The sequence below is a fragment of the Rhinolophus ferrumequinum genome, chromosome 19 (genome assembly GCF_004115265.2).
Source record: "Rhinolophus ferrumequinum isolate MPI-CBG mRhiFer1 chromosome 19, mRhiFer1_v1.p, whole genome shotgun sequence".
Classification (NCBI taxonomy): domain Eukaryota; kingdom Metazoa; phylum Chordata; class Mammalia; order Chiroptera; family Rhinolophidae; genus Rhinolophus; species Rhinolophus ferrumequinum.
Window position 1 is genome coordinate 33,545,508 of NC_046302.1, and position 27,824 is coordinate 33,573,331.

Consider the following 27,824-nt stretch of genomic DNA (forward strand, 5'->3'; position numbering starts at 1 on the left):
TAACCTGATCAAGATGACTCCAGGTAGATGGGTTGGCAGTGATGTTAATAATTGTACCTGTAACATAGAAGAAAATCAATTAATGAATGCACACGATACATCATCCCATCTGTATAAGGATACCATTACTAATACAGCAACAAACATTCAGAGTCCACATAGTGGAAACCTATAAGGTCTATTTATGGCTACAATCAGAATCCAGCATGCCAAGGTCAAACATGGTCACAACAATGAATTTATCAGCCAAGACTAACCTATGAGACAATGATAAGATTAAAACTCTAGATTGCAAGCCCAATCCTAGTCTAATACACAAAAGCACTGTGGTAGATTTGAATAATGGCGCTCAAGATGTTTATGTCCTAATTCCTAAAACCCGTGAATACATTATATTACATGGCAAGAGGAACTTTGCAGATGTAATTAAGGTTATGGATTTTGAGATGAGGATATTATCCTGGATGATCCCATAGGTTCAATCCAATCACGTAAGGTCTTAAAAGCAGAGAACTTTTCTCTTCTGAAGTCAGAAAGATGCAGTGAAGGAACAGATAGGAGAGATTCCAAGCCTGGAAAGGACTTGATACAGCATTTTGGGCACTGAAGATGGACGAAAGAAGCTATAAGGCAGAGAATGTGCAGATCTCTAGAAGCTGGGGATGTCAGTAAGATGGCACCTAGCAAGACATGGGACCTCAGTCCTGAAATTACAAGAAGCTGAATTCTCCTAATAACCTAAATGAGCAGGAAATAGATTTACCTGTGGAGCCTCCACAAAGGGACACAATAATGCCATCACTTTGATTTTAGCCTAGTGATACCTGTACAGGACTTTTGACCTACACAAATATAAGATAATAACTTTGCCTTGTTTTAAACTCCTCAATTCTGGTAATTTGTTACAGGAGCAGTAGAAAACCAATTTAGTCCTCTAATAAAGTGGGGTGCTATCACTACCTTTATGCTTTGTAGCATACAGTTTACAATGGACAATGTGCATTTATTTATTTCTATGTTTGCTAACTTTTCCTATTCTAAGAGTGTATAATGTTCCACGATCCTCTAAGTACAAGCCTTCTCAGTCAGGAGTGTGTGGTTCAAAGACAGCATTCAGAGCAGGAAGGATTTACTCTGAAAGAGTCATGTTGTCTCCACCATTTTATTCAGATAAAATCTGATGCTATTAAACGTGGGTTTGAAGGTGAAAAGATTTCACAAATCGGTGGTTTCTCCCTACATGGTGTGGGTCTGCAGGCACATCTCCCTGTTGTAACTGAGGAAAGCCTTGCAGATAAGCAGCTGAGCTTTGATTCCTTTTTCTCCCCACCTCCTTCCCTGAGCCACTGACCCCAGTTACCAGTTCAGGGACTCCTGAAGTAGAAGCCTGGAATTAATTGCATCAATTTTCTGGGTCTAAGTGATGTCTATCTTGGTGACCCAGGGTTGTAAAGTGAATGGTTACCTGCCAGGATGAGAGAGGTGCTCTGCAGATTCATCTTGGAGGACATTGCATTACAAAGAAATTAAGCAGAAGAAACTTCTACTTAAGTTGAGGTTTTGTTTTAATCAAGATAGTTTTTCTTGCTTTTATTCCAATCAATCTTTCTATATTATGAAACAGGAGATAAAGAATATAATCACTGCTAAGCTACTCAAGGCAGAGCTACTTTGGTCCAAAAAAAAATGATATTGGATATCCTGCTATTAAGGATCCTAAATAACTGACTCCAAGCACGTTACGTACACTACAGTGTTCTAGTTTGCAGAAGATGCTAAATTGGGAGGAAAGGTCAGCTCTGAAAAACAATCCTCAGGTAGGAAAAGAATTAGCTCACTTACATACTTGGGCTAATAGATAGGACATTCAATGCCGATAAATGCAGAATAATGAGTCTTATAGAATGTAATAAAAGAACATAATATCTCCTTAATGGGAAGGTACTACAGCATATTGACCTGGAGAGCGATATGAGTTATTTTAATAAAAACCCATATTAAAGATTACTCAACTCCATTATTATTGAGAAAGAAAACGCCGTGTGTTTTGTTAGACCTCACCTCAAGCAGTATATTCAATCTAATCACTGTCTATATTCCAAGGAGCATATTTAGAACGAGACTGCAAGGAGCTATTTGTAGAAGAAGCTAAATGAAAGCACTTATCAGAGACATACGTGTGAAAGCATTTATAGGGAAAACGGACCACTTCCTCTTTGGTCAGTCAGACATGTTTGAAAAAGTTCGAACAAAGGGGTGTCAGGACGGGGATAGCAAGCATATTGCATTGTGAGGACAGAGGTGAGCTGCTCATTAAATCTACCTCTGGTTCGACAGGACCCACTTTTATCAATGGTCTGACGATTCCATTAACTTCTTCAACAATTACAAACCTTGGATAACAAATACAAACAGACACTTCTCACTGACAGTTCTGCTTGCTTGGGGCCCATTTATGTTACTGATGCGCTGGAGTTGAGACTAGGATTCAGCTAATATCAAATGAGACTTTTGGGTGATAAGGCTACTTTTTTTCAAAGCTTTTGTCTTATGGTTGCCCTACTGAAATGCAATTCATCTGCAGATTTCTGGGAAATTCCAACATTAGAGAGTGCAGGCTGGCAAGCATCAAACAAGATAAAATCCAGGGAAGATAGATAGACAGAAAAGAAGAAAATGTGGAGTGATTTGAAAGCAATTTTTAAAGATAGGCATGGCTTCTCCAGCAAACATAAAAATGAACTTTTATAATCAAAGGATAAAACAACTTACTGATTGCAAAGCTGCCATTTCATATAGGTGAAGTTCTCCACTGCCTACCAGGACAAATTGAAATGTGCTCTCAAGTACATGGAAAACAACTAATATTTCCGCATAGCTGTCTACCATGGTACAGTTCACTCCTAAGATCCTTGGAGGAATAGTGATTAATATTGATAAGCAAATTAGTACAATGCTTGAGTTCAGACTCTGGAATTGAACATACCTGTTTGCTAGACCTGAATATTGGGGCTGTAGGATAGGGCTTCTCTACCTCAATACTACTGACATTTTGAGTTAGCTGGAGCTTTGTTGGGGTGTCCTGTTTACCAAAGTTATGTTTCACAGCACACTTAGCCTCTACTGCTGCGTGCCAGTACCAGTCCCTCATCCTGTTACCTTGTTGTGACAACCAAAAATGTCTCCAGACAGTGTCCACTGCCCCCTAGTGGGTAAAATAGCCCTTGGTTGAAAACCAGGGTTCTAGGACCAGGTCATATACTCTCTTTAAATTTCTATTTCTTCCTCTATAAAATAGCAGATATTGCCTGCCACCAAGTTGTAGTCAAATGTCTGTGTCTCCAGAGTAGGGAGCAGTTTTGTGACTCTCCAAATGAAAAAAACAGAGACTCAGAGTAGGCTCTTGATTTGCCCACGGACTCACCAATCTTTAGTGGTAGACTTGGAGCTCTAACCCAGATAAGTGAGAAAAACACTGAAAGGGTAAAAACAGGTTCACGGGAAATGGGGATAAAACCATTCTGATTACAAGCCTCAGCACTTCACGCATTCCTTACCCAACAGACTTAACCCTCCATGAAAGAATCACTGTGGACTATCCATTCCAATTATTCGATCTCTCAGTATAGATCTGAGGATTATCCTGGTTTACTTACTGTTTTCTTCAACTATATGAATACTTGTCTAAGTTTGGCTGAGGTTGTTTTGCATATACAGAAGACAGTTTGGAGTAGAGCTGGAAGAAGACCTGAACTAATGGACCGAGTTGAGAAAAATATGTGTGTTTTACAATACCGTACAGTGTGCAAACAGTTAAACAAAAAAAAACTATGACATAGAAAAGGAAACACTACATTGTATTGCACAAGTTTGCAAAATTGCGTATTTTCTTCTCTTCTTGAAATTTTTTTGGAAAAACTTGTCACTCACCATGAGACTATATATTCTACCACGAGATTTCTCTAATTTAAACAGCCTATCTTTTACCAAACATTAAACAAGCCATAAAGCAGGAACTTTGGAACTTCAAATGAAGCTGTCAAAGATTCTTCCTGCCATCAGATGATTTGCAGCTGTATGACTCATTTGTATCTTTATAAGAATTCAGGGGGAAAAAAGATTATTAGCATTTCAATTGCTGTCAACTGCTGAAATTAACTAGGCCTGAAAATGTGCCTCACTTCCCTATGCTAGTGTGGCAATAAATGGAGAATACAGGCAGCTTGCAAAATTGGAGGGACTTATACAGGGAAGGTGTGTGAGAAAGGAAGCATCGTTGGTACTAAATGTCCTTATAATGAAAAAATACCAAGTGCATACACAAATCATCATGCTAATCTTTGCTCCACACAGTGTGGGGACAGCCTGGCTACTGGCAGATAAAACCTGCTTCTCCCAGTGATAAATGAAACCCTAGAAGATAAGACAACACAACATTTTACTGTAGCACAGGTGTGTACTCTCACATCACGTCCCAACATATCTCTCCAATCTACCATACTATCCCCCGGTCTAACTGAAGTCATACCAATCTACTGGCATTTCTCAGATGTCTCTACTCCATTTATACTAAATACCATTTCCTCTGTGATTCTCTCTGCGTACAATGTTTTGGCCCCATCCCCTTCACTGTGTAGACTCTTGCTGAACTCTCCATAAGCAGATCATACGTCTCCATTGAGAAACAAACCGGGGTTCACACCCGGGCACTTATTCTGTAAAGGGAACTACAGCTGAAAAAAACAATGCTGAACATAACAGTCCCTTCCACAAAATAGATATTTAGTCCATGTTGGTTGTTTGACTAACTGAAAGTGAATGAAGAATTGGATAGAGGGTGAGCCTATTTTTTTCTATCCCAAAATGTAATGTCTCTTCAAGACCTTGGAAAGAATGCAATTCGCAAGATTTCGTTTCTTAAATAGATTTATGATTTCTCTTAATCGGGCCTTATTGTTGTTGAACACACATCCCCTATCCTTCACCTCCTGAGCAGAATCATGTAGTTCCATTATAGGGAATAATTTGTCGTACTTTTTATACGTAAGGGGTAGCTTTCATTTTTATTTACATTTTAAATTTTTTCTCTATGCTTTTATTTGTGAAACGCTTAATGAACGGATACAAAGTTAATTCCCTGTCAGCAGGTTGGAGGGAACTAGTGTGTGTCCCCTCTCCTAGTTTCATTTTTAAATATTTTAAACATAGAGTAAAAAAAAAAAAATTAAATATCCAGAATTATAATATATTATAAAATTCTTATAAACTTGTATAAAACAAAATTTTAAATATAACTTTGGGTAAGTATACAATAAGAAGAGTTACCATGTAAAGGAGTACAAAGGCAATATATTTATTATAAAATTATCGACAATAGGTAACAATCCCTTCCTAAGTTATGTGAGTGGTTGAAAGGAGAATTGATCAGAACATAATTTTTTCCCCACCTTTTAAAAAAAATGTGTAAAGCTTTTAAGTTGGGTTGTGTCTTTCTCCCTCTCTGTTTTTTGTTTTTTTTTAAGTAATTCTCATCTTCAAGAAAGACCCTTGGCCTTTTGGTGTTTTCCTTGTGTTTAATTCATTAGTTTGAGAATAATTTTCACCTTTCTTTATTTAGTCATAAATAAATACAATAATAAATGCAGTCACCTGGATGAGATGCATTGATTTTCTATTTGACTTCAAAGAATGCTAAAACATGAAGAAATCTCCAAAATTATCTTCAGTCATAAATATATTATACTGCCGGGAAAACTGAAGTTCTTATCATTAGAATGATTCACTATGGTAACAAAACTGGATAATGGCAGAGATCAGACCAGAACCAAGGTTTGGTCCCCACTTTCACAGTATCTAAAAATTCCCACATGCTCTAACCTGTTGGCGTGCTTTCTTATGTTGAGGTCTTTGCAACAGCCCATTTTCTCCACACCACGCATTCATTTTTAATGGGCATTGCCCTGAGAAAGTTTTGTTTCTGAGATAATGCTCATGATTCCCTTATTCCTAAACATAACAACTGTAGTGCCAGATCCTAGGCAAGTGATTTGGGCCCAGCTCCACAATTCCCTTAGTAGCACTATTTCATTTATCTAAGAGGAGGGATCTAGTTTTGCCAGGGATGTCCCCGCCAAGTCTGCCTTTAATTAAATGGTCTATGGATTTTGTTCAAGCATGTGGAGCTCTTTTGTTTTCTGTCACTGTTGCACTGGTATCAAGTGTCTGACCATTCACTTTGAAGTCTTCAGAGGAACACTTTTCCCTCTCAAGGTCAGTTTGCGGTGGAGTCAGAAATGTTGGTAAATCATTTGCCCCCTTTTTCAAAGCCAGTCTCCTATAACTCTGGAGATTTTATTCATCTTCCTGGTCAATTTAGTGATATTATTTTGGATCCGAGTACTAGACATGGTTTAAGTGATGATTAAAGCATTAGAACAAATACAACCTTGTATACACTCACTTTCAATCATTCATTCAGTCAGCCTCAGCCATCTTGGAATCTGCTGTTTTGATAGATGCCAGTTATTATGTTAGATTCTGGAAACACAAAGATGAAATATACAGAGTCTGTCTTAAGAATTTTTTACTTCAGGAAATATGTCCATTGGTTTCCTATGGACTTCCCTTCTCTCATCTGCTTAGTATCTTCAAGTCATAAAGTCTGGACAGTTTTCTTCTTATTCATTTATTTTTTTGCGAGTTCCATGGACAGCAATCCAGTTTCTCATCTTCACATGCATGGTTTACCTTAAATAATGTTCCACCTTAACTTCTGATTTCAAACATTAATATGAATCTCCACAATCCCAGGCCTAAATTCTACTGAATTTGGATTTCCAAGAGGTTCTTGGAAGGCTTTATTTTTAAAAGGGCTTCTATGATTGATGGAATTGTTCTAGATCTTGATTTGGGTGTCGATTACATGGGTACATACACTAATCAAGAGTCATTGAACTGCTTACCTAAAATCTGTTCATTTTATTGTTCATAAATTATACCTCAAACATTTTAGAAAAAAAGCTCCCTAGTTAATTATGGTGATTACTGTGAGAGTCAAATGTTTTTTTAAGCTTTTTCTAAATTAAGAGATATTATTGAGAATGTCATGAAAACCCATGGGGGAAAAATGTGTCTACAACCAGGTTTAGCAACATTTCAGAAAGTTTTTGGGCTTCCCCAAAGTTTTTCTTTGTACCCTAGGATAAGAAATCTTACCAAAAGACATGAAACAGCCTGAATTACCATCAGTAGTAGACTGGTGAAATAAGCTATGGCCCATCCCTACAATGAAATAGCATGGAGTTATAGAAAAAATAAATAAATAAATAAATAATAATAATAATGAATAAAGAGGTTCTAGTGGGAAAATACATTAAAGATAGATTGATTGAAGACAGAAAGTTTGCTATCATTTATGTAAAAACATAAAATACGTATGTACATATACTACATACATACTTGTATACCGTGTGTGTATATATATACACACATATATATGTATATATGTATATATAAACACACACACATATATATGTGTATATATGTATATACACACACACACATATTTGCATTATCTTTGTATTTGCATAAATATTCTCTAGAAGGATATCCACACAAACTAATAATAGTCTTTTCCTGTTTGTGGAAATGGTTAAATCAATAACTGGGCTGGTGGACAACGAGGGTAGGGGAAATGAAAGTTCTGTATATACTGTTTATAATATATTTTTTTGTTTGAGCAATTAACATGCATTGCTTACTCAAATAGCTAAATCCAAATGATTTAGAAAAACTAAAAACTCCCGCCTGAGAAATCAATGTAGAATATCACCAGGAGAAAAATATTTACAATTTTGAGTTTTAGATGGATCAATTTAGAGAGGGTTGGAATGTAGAAGATAGGTGAGATTAAAAAAAGGAAAATCAATCAAAATTGTGTAGTAGTTATGTAGGTGAGAGATGATGAGGGCCTATACCGGAGAACCAGGTGCCACTTAGAAAGCAGAATCACTATAATTCAGGGGCTGATTAAGTCAAGGCTGGGATGGGGTAGGGGTGGGTGGAGGGAGGAGGGAGTCGGGATAACTGAGTGTGGTCTTGAGCAAAAAGAGGGATGTGTGGAAAATGCTGAGTTTGAGGTACATTCAGGATAACCAGATGAGACGTCCAGGAAGGAAATAATGTAAGGGTTTGCAGTCAGCAGCAAGGTCAGAGCCTAAACTCAGCTTTATGATGTCTTCTGGGTTATGGAGCAATCGCCAAATGCCAGGCACTATGCAAAGCACTTGCATGCAGTGTCTCTCAATGTACAAAAACCATAATGAGAACACATACATGTAATTGTTTTTTTTTAAGTGATCAGTCCTGTTGTTCATGGCCAACCACAGACAATCTGATGTATCAAAATGATGTCAGAGTCAGATTCTCCTAATGGGAATAAAATACATGTGAGAGCATAGTTAATTTTCATAGCGAGAATTAACGTTAGTAGCTGACTGTTAATGTATTCTCAAAGAATTTCTGCTCCTTATTTCACTTCCAGGAATCACCTTTAGTTGGTCATCATAGCACAGGCATTGTGGCCTCTTACATATCTATATGTCACAAAGATTTTATGAGCTGTTTTTTTTTAACAGCTTTATAGAAACATAATTCAAATACCATATCCATTACCCATTTAAAATGTATAGCTCAACTGATTTTCTGTACAACTCTCAACCCAATCTGAGTCCAGAACATTTTCATCACCCAAAAAGAAAGTCCATATCCAATAGCAGTCTCTTCTGTTTCCTCCTGTCTCCACTCCCTACATCTACTCTCCTTTCTTTGCCTATTCTGGACTTTTCATATGGATAATAGAATCATACATTTTATATAAACAGAATCATATATTGTCTTTGTGATTGACTTCTCACTTAGCATAATGGTTTCAATGTTAATCTATATTGTAGTATATATCAGTACTTCATTCCGTTTTACTGGCAAATATTATTCCGTTGTATGGGTATGTCACATTTAATTTTTTCTATTTATCATTTCATGAACATTTAGGTTATTTGTAATTTTTGGCTTTTATGAATAAAACTGCTATGAGCAACCGAGTATAATTTTTGGAGTGGACATATATTTTCATTTGTCTTTACTATGTAAGTAGGAGTGGAATTTCTTGGTCATGTGGTAATTCTATATTTAACACCTTGAGCTACTGTTAAACTTTCCTAAAATTGATTCACTGTTTTACAATCCCTTCGGCAATACATGAGGGCTCTGCATTCTCACCAATGCTTGTTTTTGTCCCTTTAAAATATAGCCGCCCTAGTGAGTGTAATGTCATATCTTGCAATTTTGATTTGCATTTTTCTAATGAGTAATGATGTTGAACATCTTTTCATATGTTTATTGTGCATTTGTATTTCTTCTTTGGAGAGATGTCTATTTATAATCTTGGACCATTTTTAATTGGATTTTTAAAATTTTATTACTGAGCTGTAAGCTTTATTTTTAAAAAAATTGTATACTGTTGATATAAGTCTCTTATCAAATATATTTTACAAATATTTGTTCCAATTCTGTGGGCTGTCTTTTTACATTATTGATGGTATTGTTTGCAGCATAATGAATAGTAATTTTGGTATAGTAAAATTTATGTATTTTTAAAATTTTATTTATTTATTTTTTGTGTGCTTTTGGTATCCTATGTAAGAAGACATAATAAGACTTAATTCATGAAGATTTAGCCCTTTGTTGTCTTCTAATATCTTTATAGTTTTAGATTTTACATTTAGGTCTATAATCCATTTTGTGTTTGTGTGTTTGTGCGTGTGTGTGTGTGTGTGTGTGTGTGTGTGTGGCCTAAGAGAGGGTTCAAATTGTTTTATGTATGGATGTCCAGTTGTTATGGTACTTTGCTGAAAAGACTATTCTTAATCCCCACTGAATCTTTTTGGCATGCTTGAAAAAAATCAGTTGATCATTTGCCTACTTCTTAGTGTGGAAAAAAAAAAAAAGGAAGCCTAATTAATCATTTTCTGGATGTTTTTCTATTTCCTTTAGTTGTGTGAACTCTAGGGTGACTCATAAGTATTATTTTAAATGTAAAGTACCCAGTTTATGTATCCTTACTCACAGTCAAAGACCTATATCAATTTACCAGATATGCAGAATATTTACCTCCAAAGATGTCCACATCCTAATCCCCAGAATCTGTTAATGCTCTACCTTACATGGCAAAAGAAAATTAAGATTGTAGATTCAATTAGGTCTGTTAATCAGCTGACCTTGAAATGGAGAGAGTATCCTGGATTAAACAAGTGGGGTCACTCTAATCACAGGAGTAAAGTAGAAGAAGAGGCTGCTAAGAGGGTCAAAGAAATGCAATGCAGAAAGGATTTAAGCCGCATTACTTATATTGAACATGGAGGAAGTAGGCCACACGCCAAGGAATGCAGATGGTTCTAGGAGCTGGAAAAGGCAAGGGATTGGATTTTCCCCTAGAGTTTCCATGATGGATCACAGCTCAATTAACACTTCGATTTTAAGCCAGTGTGACCTGTGTGGAAACTTTCATTTACAGAACTGTAAGATTATAAATTTGTGTTTTTTTAACACTTGAAGATTGTGGTAAGTTTTTACAGAAGAAACAGAAAACTTATATATATATCAGTATTTTAGGCTTAGCAGTGGCCGTGTCTGTGTAATTGTTTTTATGTCCTAGAGCTTTTCGTTTATCGAAAGACTGGCTAATGTATAACCAGTCAGGAAACACTGTACTGCCCTCCCTCTTTTCGATTTGCGTTTCCCTCACTACAGCCAAGGGAAAGTCTTGGTGTCTGAGGCCACGTTCAGAGAACTGAACTGCCTGCCTCACTGCATAGACAACAACTCCAGTATCCACAGCTGCTAATATTCTGCCACTAAATCTACTTTAAAAAACATAAAAAGAAAAATAGCAGCACACTAAAGAAAATAAATGTTTAGATGAATTCATGTGCTTTTCACTAGAGAGGATAATAATAAATCTGCTGGGCAGTACAAATTGCCCTCCAAGTTTAAAGTCACCTCGTCATTCCCAGGGAGATCAGCTGAATTAATGGTAAAACATGTTAATAGAATAATGGAGCGTCCTTAACCATTTATAGAGGAGGAGGGGGAGGGATGTACTGGATGCTTATTTTATGGCAATTTATGTCAGTGTAAAAGTTATAAAGATTGCCAGAAAGTAAAGGAGCATGATGTAGAATCACTGGAGAAACTGTAAAATCAATATCTCTAGGGTTTTCAACACTGTACTTGGCAGGTCCTTTCAAATCCATTGCCTGCATGATATTTTATGTATGTAACTGGCAACGGTGATGGTGGATGATGTTCAACTCATGGAGTTGGCACCAAATCAATCATCACAAACGAAAATGCATATGTCTCTCTCCATTTTCTATCTGCTTTCTCAGATGTTGTCTGAGATTGGATCCTAAACCCAAGAGAAAGTTATCCACAGCTTAGGCTGATATGAAGGATTCTAAAAGTCTCTAAATAGATAGAAAAATGCAACTAGCACTATAGATTTTTCTTGGTTAGAAAATAGGAATTTATTGAAATGCTTGGAAAGTGGGTCTTAACACTGAGACACTATTTTACTTCTATGATATTGGCACATACTAAAAAGATTATTTTTTTTTTGTAAAATTGTAGGAAAATGAAAACTCACACGGTTACTGGCAGAATATACATTGGAAAATCATTTGTGAAATGAAATTTGTAACATCTAATGTAATTTTAAATGAACATAATCTGATCCACTATATGTAACTAAGCAGAGGGTTTCTAGATTTTATATATATATCTATGGCTTTCCAGTAAACCCCTGTGGACCACTGTTTTGATGTTGCAGATTTATGTTATTGGCAACAACTTCCCTGATACACCCCAACTCATCCAAAGGTTTAAAAATCTAATTATCTGCATCAAAAAATAAAAATGCAAGGATCGAATGCCTTTGGACTGACACATTATGTCATATGAGAAACTTTTCTGGGAAACAGAATCTTGAAGATGAAAATCATGAATAGATGCTTTGACCAGATTAGATTTGATATCAAAGATGTCTATTTGCTTGTATAAAATATGACGCTCGTGGTTAATTGAAGACAATAATGAACAAATTTATGTTATTTTTTATAGTTATATGGAATTAAGTATTTGTAGAAGGCAAGAGATTGGGCACCAAGTTGCTATTGGAATAGAATAATTTAGTAGAAACATAGCTACATATGAGTGCAAGGACTGTGGAGCAGACTGTATTGGAAAGTTTGCAGGAGAAAGTGATAAACGTGAAGGTTTCAATAAACTGGCCAAAGTTTGGTCAGAAGGGCAGAGAGCTTCTTTCTTTGTTCTAAAAAGGACGTCCTATTTCTTAAAGCTTCAAGAAGGTTAATGTCTGTGAATATTACACTCAATGTTTTGTCTTACTGATGGCTAAGTTAGAGCATATGTTGAAGTTAAAGGTATACCCTATTTCCTAAGTTAAAAGTATACCAAGGATAAAGAAGTTCTAGGATCCAGCAAATTGGAATAGGGGAATTTGGAGAGATTCCACTGAGTTTGAAAAACCCCAAATTCTGTGGGGCGGCATAATTTTTCCAGCAATCCAGTGTTTAGGTAACCCTTGGTCTAAGGACATTTATTAATATTCACTGGAGCTGAGGAAATTGCCTCTCAACTCAACGAAGTGTCAATTCTTCTCAAGATCCTTCAGATCTTACTGCTATCGTATCGTTAACTTGACTCAATTCCTAGGAAAACCCACTATACATGCTTATGGTTTCCCAACACCTCTAGTAGTTTCTGTTGTGGAAAACTGGTATTATTTGCAGCAGTTTATCTGATGTTCAATCCCTCACCTCTTTGAAAGGTCGTGTAAACCTGTAATTCCCTGTATTAAAATACATATAATGTCTGACCCTGATAGAAGCACTATCCACATGGAAAGAATTTCAGGATTTATGTATATTTATATTGGCAGAACCTTTCTAAATATGTGTGGGGATTAATCCTAAAGGTATATGACGAAGGATGCTGAATGATAGATCAGGCTGAATCTATCAATTTAGGTATACTGACCAGAGATTCTGGATTCACGAATTTAGCGTACAGAATGTGAAATTTTCAAATATTTTGCTGAGTTGGTTTACTAAAGCCGATACTCATAATCTCTTCATAAGTACAGGTGAGATGTCAGAACTTCTTTTTCATACTATGGTAAAATAAACTGAAATGGTCCGGAGAGTAGTGCTGGATTGGATTTATTACATGTGGCTTTCTTATCTATCCCCTAAATACATATCTAGGAAAGACCTGGAATACCAACTATACCATAACATTGAGAAACACATTGGTGGGGAGGGCACAAACACTTCTGCAGAGGCTGGCCTCTGAAAGCTACAGTTGTTCGTAAAAGATGTCACCACTGAAATGGACAGCCTGCTTTCTCAAATTCAGAAATTCAGAGTCCAATGGCAGCAGTGAATTTCCAGAGACAAGGTGGATTTGGCACCTTATTGGGAAGCAGAATTGGAGCAGAACTCAACATAGATAAACCACAGAGATCTTCTGATGGGACTACTTGATTGTGTGGTGTTTCTAGTCCCAAAAAAGGCGGGAAGCCATTTGAATTCATAATTTATTTACATAATTGAGCCTGAATTAGAGTCACATTTCCACAACAGACTCACAACCTTTCATCCAATGTCAAGTCCTGAGTTTATTTAATAATCTGGAATCTTTAAATAAAGAGATAGGATAGTCTCCCTGAGACCAATTACCCTACAATATTGCCACAACTATAAAACTATTTTTTAACTTTCCCTAAAAGTACCTGTGACCATTGACCAGGATTACTGCACTGAGGAAAGGGAAACTCCCAGAGTTTTCAGGGATTACTTGACAATGACTCTGAATTAAAGATAATTTCTGGGAATACAAAATCCACTGTTTTATACGAGTTAGGGTAAAGTTGTGGTAATCAAAGAGCAAATACATCTTTTTAACATACCTTCCTCTAGATGCACAGTAGAAATGTATTTCTCTACCCTCTTAAAGACAGGCATGGCCACGTGGCTTGCTTTGACTAAGAAAATACAAGTGGTAGTAATCTGTGTCACTTCTGGGTGGAAGACGTCAAGAGACAATGTGTGATTATTCATGATCTCTTCTCATGCCATAGTGACAAGAAGCATTCCAGATGATGTGTCCTCTATTAGCCTCAGTCCCAGAGCAAGGGCATCGTGGAGCAGATCTCCCACTTAGTGGAGATGCAAATACATCATGCTTAAGAAATACAGCTTTGCTATTTTAAGTCACTAAGATTGTTTGTTAATGTAGCATAACTAGACCTGTCCTGCCTAATAGACTGCGAAACATAATTCAGTCACTAAAAAGAGAGAGGCATGTATACATACAACAGGAAGATCACCAAGGAAAATTAAGTCAAAAATGTAAAAATTGTATATGATAAATTGATCCTATTAACTTAAAACAGGTAAACATACAAAAAAATATAGTAGCAAAAATACTTTTTCAATAATATTGATTTATGTGAGATATGTAACTGTATATGTATAATTAAAAGGTCCGGAAGCCCAAACAACTAATTTACAATCCTGCTCCCTATGCGGGGAAAAGTAACGCTTCAGAGTGGCTGGGATAGGTGGGAGGTGTGTGAAGAGGAGTTTCACTTTTTATTCTGCACATTTCTCTCTTGTTTGTTTATTTGTTTAAAAATAGACAAATATATTTTGCATTACTTTAAAAATTAATTTTAAAAGTATGAACAGACTTCACTGGTGAATTCTACCAATCTTTTATGAAATAATTAATTCCAATTTTACTCATTTTATGAGACCAGCATCACTCTGATGCCAAAACCAGATGAGGATTCCACAAGAAAAGAAAATTACAGGTCAATATAACACAGATGTAAAATTCTTCAACAAAATATTAGCAAGCCCAATTTGACAATACATTAAAAGGATCATACATCATGATCAAGTGGGGTTTATTCCAGGGATGCAAGGATGGTTCAACATCTGTAAATCAGTCAATGTAATATACCACATTAACAAAATGAAGGATACAGATTATATAGTATCTCTATGGGTACAGAAAAAGCATTTGAAAAACTTTAACTTCCATTTATGATAAAAATTCTCAACAAAATGAGTATAGATGGAATGCACTTCAACATAATAAAGGCTATATATGATAAATCCACATACTCAATGGTGAAAAGCTGAAAGCTTTTCCTCTCAGATTAGGAACAAGACAAAGATGTCCACTCTCACCCCTTTTATTCAACATAGTACTGGAAATCCTAATCACAGTAATCAGACAAGAAAAGGAAATCAAAGGCATCCAAACTGGATGGAAAACGGTAAAATTGTCACTATTTGCAAATGGCATAATACTATATATAGAAAATCCTAAACATGCCATCAAAAAATGTTAAAATTAATAAATTCAGTAAAGTTGCAGATACAAAATCAGTACACAAAAGTGTGTTGTATTCCTATACACTAATAATTAACAATCAGCAGGAGAAATTAAGAAAACAGTCCAATTTACAATTGCTTCAAAAAGAATTTAAAAACTCAGGTATAAATTTAACCAAAGAAGTGAAAAGCCTATATTTTGAACACTATAAGACATTAATAAAATAAATTGAAAAACATAAATAAAGTGAAAGATATTCTTTGTTCATGAATTGAAAGAATCGGTATTGTTAACATGTCCATAACCCGAAGAAATTTACAGATTCAGTGCAATCCACATCATAATTCCAATAGCATTTTTCACATAAATAGAACAAATAATCTTAAAATTTATATGGAACCACAAAAGACACTGAGTAGCCAAAGAAATCTTGAGAAAGAAGAACAAAGCTGGAACCATCACACTCCCTGATTCAAACTATATTACAAAGCTCTAGTAATTAGAACAGTATGGCTATAGGCATAAAAACAGACACACAGACCAATGGAGCAGAATAGAGAGCTCAGAAATAAAAACACATGAAAGAAAAAAAGGATGGGAGAAGGGATTTCAACCTTCATGACAAACATGATAAAAATAATAAAAGCAAAAGAATAGCCATGTTTTGAAGAGCTTTTTTTTTCTCCTTTGGGATCTTACATGGGATACATTATGACATCTGAAGTAAATCATAGACAGTTTTTTGACCTAAGCATGCATATGAAAATGGGTAGTGGCAGTATCAGAAAAGTTCCAGTTACAATATTTTTTTTGAGCAAAACGGTGTATTATTTGTTTTTATTCCAGAGATATGTCCTTTGTAAGAATGTTTGGCTCCATTCTGAATAATTCCTTTCTTTCTATTTCATGTATCAAATTGCACTTCTATTCTCATTTGAAAAACCATAATTACCCCCTTGTTATCAATGAAATATTGTGTTTGGTTACATGAAACAGAGACACAATTACTGTAACTAACCAAAAAGAAGTTTTAGTTTACTTCTACAACCAGAACCTGGAGGTTGGCAGTTTAAGATCGTTTTTTGCTTAAAAAGATCATTAAGAAAGCAGCTACTTCCAAATTGGTAGTTAGGAAATAGTCAAGGGTATGTAAAGTACAGTATAAGGAAGATAGTCAACACTATTGTAACTACTATGTATAGAGCCAGAGGGTACTAGACTAATTGGGAGGTGGGTAGAATCACTTCATAAATTATATAAATGTCTAATCTTTATGCTGTACACCCAAAACTAATATAAAATATTGAATGTCAACTGTAATTGAAAAAAAAAGAAAAAGAAAGCAGCTACTCTCTAGTTTCTTCTCTGTCGTCTGCAGCCGGTAGGTTTTATGTGAGTAGCCTCCTCCTAATTATAAACTGGCTTTTCCACCTCTATCATCAGAAAGACATTTCAGGCAAGAATAAGAGAGTCATAAAAAACAAACAGAATTTATATCAGGACAGACAAAAACTTTCACAGAAATGTCCAATATATTTTCATTTCCATATCTTTGGTTACACTTATGTCACACGCCCTCTACTCTCATCAGAAGCAGAAAGACTGAAAATTATGGTTTATTTTTCTGAGAATTATGCTGAAAATGGCAAAGTTTGTGTTCTGTTTTGAAAGAAGGAGAGGATAAGGATTGGGTAGATAGATACCTAGCAGTATCTATCATAACTTCTCTTCATCTGAACTCTGTAAACTTTGAAGTTCAACTTTGGTATAACCTCGAGATAAAGTCTTCCCAATTTATTGCTGCCATCATTGATCCCCTCTTGGTAACTTCCAAAACTACTACCATGTTTCCCCGAAAACAAGACCTAGCTGGACCATCAGCACTAATGTGTCTTTTGGTGCAAAAATTAATATAAGACCTAGTATTATTTTAATATAATATAACACCCGGTCTTATTAACACCCGGTCTTATATAATATAAGACCGGGTCTTATATTAATTTTTGCTCCAAAAGACGCATTACAGCTGATGATCCAGCTAGGTCTTATTTTTCAGGGAAACATGGTATAATTTGTAGCTTATTTACTATGAATTAATTGGATATTTCAAGGCATTGTTACTTAAATCTACTTTGTCTCCATTACTGGGTTAATTTCTAAACGTGTCACACCTCTTTCTCTTATTCCTAAATAAGTAGATAGTGCTAAGCACAGGGAAATTAATAAATACATTTAGTTATAGCATCTAATGGATGCCTAAGGCATAACAGGTAACTAAGGAAATTTTCCAAATGATAAAAACCAAACATATTGGATAAGTTCAATTTGGAGGCTTTTAAATATTATTTTCAGGTTCTGTACATTATTAAAATATGTTCACTTGTTTTATAAACCACTCCACTTTCACATATTCTGATAACCTCCAAGAACTAGAATTATGAGCATGAGTAGTAAAAATGGAAATATATATATATATATATATATATATATATATATATATATATATGATAATAATTTAATCTCATCTGCCTACTTACTAATATATAGAACTAGAGAGCATCTTGGGTCCAATATACAAAGCTAAGAATTATTCAGAAGAGATTCGAGCATGCCGTTATTAAAGGTACACTGAAACAAGGAAATAGTATTTTCATAACTATGTTGGGTACCTAAATGATTGAGCTTCATTCAAAGAGTGGTTTAAAATATTTTTGTTATTATTATGGAAAATAAAATTCAAATGGAATTATGCATTGTGGCTCCATAAACTGGAAAAGCAGATCTCCTCTCTTTGAAACAGAGTTGGGAGACACAAAATTCCCCTGATGACAACTCTTTGTTCAGGGTCAGTCTCCTTTAGAGACACAATGAATAAGATGACTATATAAACCAATTTGCCCAGTATGGTTTGGTTTATGCCAGTGGCTCTGGTGAATTTATAAATTGTGCCCTATTTCACTCTCAACAGTGACCTAGCTTGGACAATAAATTATATGGCCATCCTCCCTATGAGGTATCTTAAGGGAACGTTGGAGTTTAAGGACTCACATGGAAAACCACTGAGCTAAGGTTTATGCTGCCCATAAGATTGAAATAACTATGGATTAGCTGATATATATGAAGATAAAAACTTGGATTTATTTATTTTAGTATTTTGCAAAGTTTTATAGGAAGATCTGATGAACCAAGTCATAACATGGTACAATTTTTGCTGACTGCCTTAGACATGTGAATATCAGTGGTTTGTACTTTCTGATGAGTAAATTATTAGAGAAAGAATGAGTATCCGTTGGTACCAATAGTGCCTCTTCTGCTAATTCTCTCTGAAATAGAGGAGCACTTTACATACTTGGACATCAGTTTCCTCTGCTCTAAAACTATGGGATGGTACTTGAAATGTCCTCTATTTCTAATCTATTATTCCGTGAGGCTGGATGTACCTTTGCTTGGGAAATCCACTGGTTTCATTTGTTGGTGCAATGATAATAATCAGTTTCTGTCTGTAGGTGGATTTTAAGATCAGTTTTTTAGAGCTTTGCAACTCCACTTATAGTAAGTTATTCCCACAGATAAGGAACAAAGAATTGGTAAGAGAAAACAGTCCCCCATGCAGTTTTCTCCAGTAATAATTAACTTGAGTTTTGAATGCTGCCCATAAGATTCATTTGAGAACAGAGCAGTTTTTGCCAGACACTTACTTCATTTGGCAGGGCTGTAAAAACAAACAAACAAACAAAAAAAACTATGTACTATTGAATATAGTTAATGTTTCTCTAAATGTTTCTGAATAGTGCAGGTGGTATATTCTGATGAAAGTAGATTGCTTTGGAAAATACTGTTCCAAATACCTACTTTTCTCAGGCAATGGCATACTATAGGCACATTAGAAGAACAAATAGGAGAAGACCTTTACATAATTCTTATCTGGTTACCAATATGAAGGGTCATTACCTTTACAACTGTAGTTCCTCTTTCCAGGAAGTGCTAGCCCTTGGGATTCAAAGCTGGTGGAATAAACTCTAAATATGTATGTAAAATGAAGGACCTATAAATCTGATCCTCACATTGAGGAGAGAATTGAATACCCAATTCTTTGAAACATATCAAGTGGCCAATGTTTGGATGCCATTTTATAAGTATGAGTCTAAAATTAGAGAAGGCAACCTGAGGAAATAATTTTTAAGGATATCATTCAAAGGGTGTGATGAGCTTCGTGGGAGTATTTCCAGCTAGTAGGGCTCTTTACAACCCAATGCATGCTATAGAAAGCATTTTGGTGGCTCATTGAAAATATCTACTTCTGGAGTCATTTGAAGAGTCCATCATAAAACCTTCTGGAAATTGTGCAGAACAATTATTATAGGAACATAGGAATAAGTACTTTTAACTGCAGAAAAATGTCACAGTTTGCATAAGTGTATAGTGATTCAAGTTTTCAGTCTCAGGGCATAAAAATGAGAAAAAATTTGGAGTGAGAAGTAGGTAAAATAATAATTCCTTCTAAAGATGTTTTTATTTTACACTTTTGTTTATGCGTTTGTTTATTCTTTTTATGATAGCCACATACTTTAGCAATAGTGCTGGTTTACATGTATTAGGTATGTAAAATAAGGTGAGATTCTCTACCAAAACAGAACAGGCTAGATTATGCTAAAGTAACTAAAATTGTCACAGCATAAAGGCTTATTAACAGCACATGTTTATTCTTGCTTTTTTACAGGTCTGTTATGGTTTGACTAGCATCTATTCTACACTTTGGTGTCTGATCTACTAAGCAGCCACCGTTTCTAAAGATGGCCAAAGGAAGGAGAATTCTGGAGGGTTTAGAATTTCCAATTAAATGCCCTAGCTCAAAAGTAACGAACATCATAGCTGCTCAAAGCTCACTGGCTATTCTTATAGCCTTACCCAATTACAAAGGATTGAGGAAGTATAATCTAAACATATGATCACATGGCAGAGATAAACAGCATCGATGATAACCAAAGTGTACCCTTCTGGTCACAAAATATTCAGACCACACTCCCTCCTCAGAAAAAAATATAGTGTGTATTCCCTCCCCAAGGGAGACAATCCAAAAGATCTCAGTTCAGGATCTTATAGAATGTGACATCGATAGTACATCAGGTGGGTATATGTGAGAGTCATTAATCTGGCACACCAGAAGCCCTTCTTCATTAGGAAATTTGTGTATTATTTGAGAGAGGAATTAATTGCTTCTACTGTCTCACAGACTTTAATGAAACAAGGATAAGGTAATCACAGTAATAATCCATTCAGAATGGGAAGACACAAAATTTTTGCAGAAATTTGCAGAAATTTGGAAATCCTATTGGCAGACATAGGAAGAGCCCTACTCTATAAGTGGAGCATGTTTGTTCATTAGATGCTGAATCAGCTTCATGGAAAGAGCACTCAGACCACTATTCTCCATCACCCTTGGCCCTACTTGGGGAGCCTGTTCTCCTTTATTCACACACACAACATCTGAAATGGGCCTTTGAAATCATACCTTACGAAGAGGTTGAGCAGCTTTCTCAGCCTGCTTGTTGCCCATAGACGGTAGAGAGCCTGAGAGTTGCTTTAAAACTTAAACAATTGTTTTTTTGTGTTTTGTTTTTGTTTGTTTTTTTTTTCTTTTCAGTCCAAGCTGTTGGTTCTTTTGGAAGCACAACTCTCTGAGTTTTCTCCTCTTTTTAACTGCAGCAAACTTCATGTGACAACAGCCATACCATATTTTTTTTCTAGATTTTTTAAAACAATTTTTACACTACACGCTTAGTTATATCTTTGCCTTTCTCTTAATTAATCGTGGGTTACTCTAAATCCGTCAGGTGTCCATGGGTGAGACACCCGTTAATGTTTCCTTTCTCTTGGCCATGTTGTTCACTTAAGTATTTAATGAGCACATAACTGGTCCAGTATAGGAAGGGTATCTGCTCAGAGTTCATTAGCAGAAATTGTCCCATGACCTGTTCAGCCACAATGGGGCCAGAAAGTACAATTTCCCTGTGTACCTGAAAAAGTAAAGAGCCAGAAATATTCGATGACAACATTCTCTTCCTTAAATATTTGGCAAGAGAAGACCTATAAGACAATCTAATGGGAAATTAATTGTGGATTATCACTGGAGGCAGTGGGAAGACCACTGTAGCCTAGGGACTGGCACAGGGTATTCCATCCCTGTCTAAACTCTTTCATGTGTGATGACTTTGGATAAATCAAGTCACTGTTCCGAAATTGCATTCTTCTCAAGAGGTCATTTATTTGTCCTGGAGGAAAACCAAAAAAAACAAAAAAAACAAAAAAAACAAAACACACACACAAAAACAAACAAAACAAAACAATAATTTTAACCGTCTCTGCTTCTAGAAATACTAAGGAAAATATGTAGAAGAAAAGGTCTCTTAATTGGTTTTCGAAATCTGTTGAGGTGAAACGGCTTTCTCTAGCTCTTGGTCCCCTTTCTGTGCTCTCTGTGGGGCTTCTCTTATCATTCTTCCCATCCCAGCCCTTTTCTTTTTCTTGGAGTTTCTATAGAGATAAGACACAGCCATGCTCTGGGTCCCTGGAAGGGACTTCCATTCTTCTGAAGTGGAAATGCTTTCACTAATAGGGCAGGCCTGGACCCCAGTGGCTCCTGTGTACAGATATTAAGAGGAGCGTCTCTGCCAATGTACTTAGGCAGAACAATAAAGCATCTTTACAGCCCAGGCTCACCAGAGCCACTATTGATTCACTGGCATGTGCGCTCTCAATAGTAAAAGGCTGCCAGGATTTACTCGCTCAGCTTTTCCCTCTCCTAGGCCATCATTATTCAGTGTAAAACTCCTTTAACCTGGTGGAGTTGTTGCTCTTGCTAATACTGTGTTAGCAAATTATTGATCCCAATGATGAGAACAGGAATCGTTTCTCCTGTAGCAGGATGTGCAATTGGATCTACATTCTGCCCTGGTAATTTTCTCTATAGATCTTCCAGGGGGACTAGACAAATGGACCATTAAAGAGGGGCAGGAGTAGGAGGGAGCTGCCTGAGGTTGATGGTACATTTGAGTTAAATCCAAACTTTACTGGTATTTTTTCAGCTTCTATGTGAAAACTTATAAACATTGCTCTTTGGCACTTTATGGTTTTGTTTTGTTTGGGGTAGTTTTATTTGGCTTGTTTTTAACTTTGTCTGATGGCCAAGGAGGAATTTTAGTTTGTGAGCTTCTTCTTTTGAAATTGAAATCAAGACAATAAAAAAATTCAGAGAGTTTTTTTGATAAAGGCAAAACAAGGTCATTGATCACTTCAGTAAAAAGGGAAAAAAGGCAACCTTGATAATTAGAGTTGTTCAATTGCAGCCATGCTGGCCTTGGTGGTTGGGATTTGTGACACCAAATCTTCATTAAGAGGCTTACCTCTCTGTCTTTCACTTCCCCATTTTTATTTCAGAGAACTTCACTAGTGGGTGATTATTTAGTCAATTACATCTAACTAAGATTCACAGACTGTCTTCTGTGGGCCTAGCACTATAGATCCTGAAGGAGATCTAAACAAAATACAAAATTGAGTTCAATGGTCTACCCTGTGGCTTTAAGAATACACACACACACATACACACACACACACGGGGGGGGGGGGTTGGCAATTAAGTTTGTGAATATATATATATATATATATATATACGCACACACATATTTTTTTGTTGAATAAAGCAAAGTTATAAAAGTGAAACAAGTTTGAAAAAAAAAATCCCAATTAGAGCAACTGATTTTTTGTTTGTTTGTTTGTTTCCCCTAGCATAAACCCTGGAAGTGATAACAGACTCCCTTATTCAGCACGTTAGAGTCGAAAATTGATCTTTGGTTGCAAAACACTGTTGTGATTAAGGTACGACTTCAAAAAGTACTGTAAATGAGCTGAAGAGATACCCATTCTGCACAGAAGTATTAGAAAAGAAATGTTGATATGTCTGGTGGCACATTACTTTCTATTTCTTCTTGAGATGTACTGAAGGATATCAAAACCCTCAAGGCGAGTTGTTTATTTGTTTAATATGGGTTGCTGATTTGAATATGTTTTTTAGTGCAAGAAAGTAAGTTTATATCCCCAAGGTCCCACTTGAATTTCACATCAGGAAGAAATGCTTAGTGAACTGTTGACCTTATACTGCTCATTAGGTAAGGAAAATAATTAAGGCAGAAAATGTTCACTTTAGTTATACAACATATGACAGATATCTAGGATATTTTATGTAAGCAATCTTCTATATTATAAATTCTAAAGAGACAGTTACTATTCTAAAATGAAATTTAAGCGCTCCTTTATTAGGTAATAACATACAAAACTTGATATCTCAACTTTAGGATATATTAGTTAGAAGGATAAATGGCCATCTCCAGTTAAGATGATAAACCCTCGGAATTAGAAACCAGGAACCTTGACTTCTTCTTTCTATATTCTACCATAGCAGCAATTACTGTGGCTTATTCTGCATTTGTTTTTGGTTGAGATGGGACTTTTCACTGACAGTTATTATAATTCTGGTTACACATACTACTCGATTGACATCATGGGATCATCCGACCTTATTCTTTCCTATTTCTTACTCGAGATTGAAAGGAAAACCAGAACTGAGAAGAAGGAGTGAAAAGGTAGGAGGAAAACAAAGGAAGTTGTGACAGAATTAACCTATATTCTATTTTTATGGTATTATAATATAATTTAAATTTTGCATACTAATTTATTAATAACTGGGTTTACAGAATGCCTCCTGTAGGCCCAATACTTTAGTAATCCTGAATATAAACAAAATAGAAAATTGAATTCAATTGTCCACCTTGAGGAATTAATCAAGGTTATTTATTTGAACTAGAACCATAGAAAGGAAGATTTTATTTGGATTTTGGTGGAAAAGTTATAAAGCTATTATTTAGAACAGGGAATATATATTAATATAATATATATAGAGAGAGATAAAGAGAACAAAGTGTGTGTGTGTGTGTTTGTGTGTGTGTGTATTTGACCTTGTAAAACGAGGCAATTTCATAAAATGCCCCAAATGCATTTTGACATATACCATCAGGATTAATTTTAGCTGTATTATACTCATTTTCTTTACAATATGTCATATGTAAATATTTTAATCAATGAAGTGAAGTTGATTTTTTTCTCTATAATTTAGTAAAATAATGTTTGCATTCTTTTGGCTTAACACTACGTTTTTTGGTTTTTTTTAATAAAACCTAAAACATCCTAAAGTAGGATGTCAGTAACAACAGAGATAATGGCTTGGATGTGATCTTTGCTGTTGAGGAGACCATTAATGTCTAAAATCAAAGTAACATATACTGTATAAATAATAAATAAGCACTCATGGGGCACCAAATTTGATCTTAAAAGTAAAGCCATGATTGCAAATATCACAACTGAATTTTTTAGTCTATTTATGTGCATTCATGAAAAGGAATGAATACTCTTTTTACCTCATTCCACCCCATCCTTCTAAGCAGAGGCCATAAACATATCAATTGTAAGGCTTAACAACTGGGGGTTAGTGAAACCTGTTGATTAATTTTTACTAAGATTTCCAAAATAAAAAGAGAAAGAAATCACTCCATTCATTATATCAGAGAGAAGAAAGGGATCTTGATATTTGACTGCATCCAACTAATCAAATGACACTCTAGCTAACTCCAGAGATGGGTTTCTCATGTGGAATGAATTTATTTCCTGAAGATGAGGACCATTCAGGCATCTCATAAGTTGCAGAGGTCCAGCCTCCTTACCCTACTAATGAAAGAAAGCAAGAAAGCAAGCAAGCAAAAAAGAATACCATGGCGACAGTCAAAACAGCAACAATAATAACAGAAACAGTCTGTATGGAGAAGAGATCTATATTTTCAAAAACCAGAAGCTGCAGTGAGATAAATATCCACAAGAAGTATTTCTTTAGATATTATTATTAACTTCAAGTAGATAGCATTGTCACATTTTAGAAAGGGAATGAGATATTTGGATTATTTTTGTTTTATAAGCAATTTTAGTCTCTATTATACTACACTAATAAATTAGGCAGCATGTTCTTCAATGGCTTTGATTCATCTTTGATTTTCTAGTGTTTATTTTTAATATTTCAAAATAGTTATTAGCAGACAACTTTAGAACTGAGATTCATAACTCATATTTGCAAGCCTGCATTCTGGAAGTATATCTAGTCAAATGTAAGGCAAGAATAGAGGGAAGAGATAGTGTTCAAGCTTTAAGAAACATTCTGTTTTCAATTTTCCAAGTAGTTTTCAAATCTTCTAAAAAGGAATATATTGAATTTGATTCTCTCCTTTAATAACTCTCAAATGTTGAGACATTCCTATATACTCTGCAGCTGGGAATGTGGGCAAGTAGAGGGATATGGAAGTTGAAATATGGCACCTGTCCTCACAGATGTTACAAAAAATCTGAGTTGGAAGACAAGCACCTGGATGTACAGGAGAAACTCATAATACAAGAGAATATAATATTAAAGATTAGTTGTTTGGCAGAGATCGTAGATGTTTTATGATTTTATAGGTACTTGAAATTACTATACTATAGATTAGGAAATATTTGAATAAGTAATAGAGGTTGAGGAGAGAACATACTTTGCAAAGTCAGCTTAGAAGTCCTGGTAATCTTTTAGTGTGGATATTTGAAGAGAAAAACTTCTTGAAGGGGAAAATTAAGGTACACTCCTTCTGATTTGATCCTATTTGCTTTGATATTAATTGAGAATGAGAGGGGACCAAATTTGGGAGTTTTTCATACTCCTTTTCATATTTCAAATGCCACTTGTTTAAATCTATTCTTCATCTTCCTGATCCAATGAGTTACATTACCTTTAGGGACTCATATACTACTACACCTTACGATTTGTAGCTGCCAAGGACTTAGTTTAGATTAGCTTCCCCAAGAAACAGAATTTGAGAAGGAAATGTATATCCATCATTTGGGTTTGTTGGGGAGTACTGTATGGGGTCTTCTCTTTAACAGGAATAAAGGAAGTAAGATTGGGCAGAGTGATGCCTGTTGTAACAAATGCCTCAGCTAATCTCAGGGGAGTTCCGGAGATGGTTGGGCCTTAAGGAGTGTCCCCCTTTAGGGGAAAAAACATTCCAGGTCTTTGAATCCCACCATTAAATGGATGAGGGCTGTCTCAAGGAAGAAATGTGAAATTGAAGGAAGCTCACTTTAATGGAGGAAGATTTCTGGAGAGAATCCAAGTTTCAATAATCAGCTGCTAAAAGTTCTGATACCTGGGGGAATAAGTGCTGAAGTGATAAAGGGGAGATCTGGGTAAAAGTTGGATGGATTACTGACATCTGCATTAAGGACATTGAACCATTTAGATTATTTATCGATGGGACTTCCCTTGTATTCCCAATTACTATGTACAGATGGGAAAGTTAGACAGTGAATAAAGCTGGCAGGGAAAAGAAAATTGATTCATTTGAAACATTGTATTGGAGGAGAGCTCTATGATACCCTGTACTGACAGAAAGATGAGCAAGTCGGTCCCAGAGAAAATTAAGCCTTAATCACCTCTGGAGGCAAAAATGACAAAACTGAAGCACTCTTACTTTGGGCACATCATGAGAAATCAGGATTCTTTGGAAAACGACGATGATGCTGGGAAAAATTGAAGACATCAGGGAAAGAAGAAGACCAAATATGAGATGGATGAAAGAAACCACAGGCATGAGTCTGTAGGTGCTGAGCAGGCCTGATAAGGACAGGACACTGCGGGCATCACTCATTCAGAGGGCTGCCCAGAGTCAGAGCTGACTCAACGGCACATAACACACACACTTCCTAGATGGTAACTCCTTAAGAGAGGGAAGACTTATCTCTCTTGTTGGCCATCACCCTGCCTGGGGTTAGACTTGTAATTGGCACACAGTGGACATTCATTAAATATTTGTGTTTTTTTTAAAATGACTAAATTAATTAATAAACAAATGGCTAGTAAATATATAGTATTTGTGAACGGCTGTCCCCAAACTACAGAGTTTCCATAAAACCAAGTTTGCAAACAAGCAAACAAACAAAAAAAAAGATTAGGTCTTTGTATATTAGCTAACAGATTACATAATTATTAATCAAGTACCTTCGTTGAGTGTCTACTTATACCTTCCACTGAATAAACTAAAACAGTGTGAGATATAACCAGGCAACAAATACTAAGGACTAAATATGAGATGCTTTTTCTTTTCCTTTTTTTTTTATTGCTCGAGAGTAAAGTGTTTCTCTCAGTATTGCATTTTCTATATATTAAGACTTTTGCATCAATGTAATCTGTGACATATTTAAATGTCAAATGG